Here is a 773-nt window from a genome sequence, read left to right as displayed (position 1 = left end):
GCATACAAAAAAATGTATATTAAGAGAAATTTGCACCTAAATACTGATGAATTTCATGAGGACTTTTAAAAAATGGCAACTGATATGGAAATGTGGAAAACTGAAGACTGTAAAAATGAGAAACTGAGAGAAACCAAAATGGACCAATTCACCCATCCCTAAGCAGGGCTGTCTCTTAACCATGGCAAACAGCTTAACTGCCTCAACTTTTGTGGTCTCAGATTTTCACTGAGCCATCAAGCATTTACTCTATCGGGTAGCTGACAATTACTTTTTACTAAAGGATGCTTGATACACACTATGGCTTGGGTTGTTGTTGTTGTTTTATATGCCTTCAAGTCGATTACGACTTATGGCAACCCTATGAATCTTTTTTGGATATATTCATAGGGTTTTCATGGTAAGAGGTATTCAGAGGTGGTTTCCCATTGCCTTCCTCTAAGCCTACGGCACCCGGTATTCCCAGGTGGTCTCCCATCCAAGTACTAACCAGGCCTGACCATGCTTAGCTTCCAAGATGAGACGAGATCTGGCGTGTTCAGGGTAGTATGTCCGTAGGCATGGCTTGGGTACTGTTTTTTAAAGATAAAATATTGTTGCTACACCCCTGGATGGACTCAGCTCTGAATATTTTCTCACCTTGAGTGGAAATAAGTATTTATTAGGGCTGTGACTGAGACTTGGTGGGATAGGGACCACATATCTGTATGCATTCATATCTCTCGGAAACTGCAAGTTTGATTTTGTGTCTAGATAAATGTTTGACAATATGT

The 773-nt window shown here is 40.2% G+C and overlaps 1 pseudogene; it reads right to left on the bottom strand.

Moving 5' to 3' along the window:
* Positions 1–441: 441 nt before the first annotated feature.
* On the bottom strand, positions 442–560 carry LOC133384603 (5S ribosomal RNA; annotated as a pseudogene).
* Positions 561–773: the final 213 nt, after the last annotated feature.

This window comes from Rhineura floridana, chromosome 4, assembly GCF_030035675.1.
Source record: "Rhineura floridana isolate rRhiFlo1 chromosome 4, rRhiFlo1.hap2, whole genome shotgun sequence".
NCBI lineage: Eukaryota > Metazoa > Chordata > Lepidosauria > Squamata > Rhineuridae > Rhineura > Rhineura floridana.
This window is presented reverse-complemented; position numbering and strand designations above follow the sequence as displayed.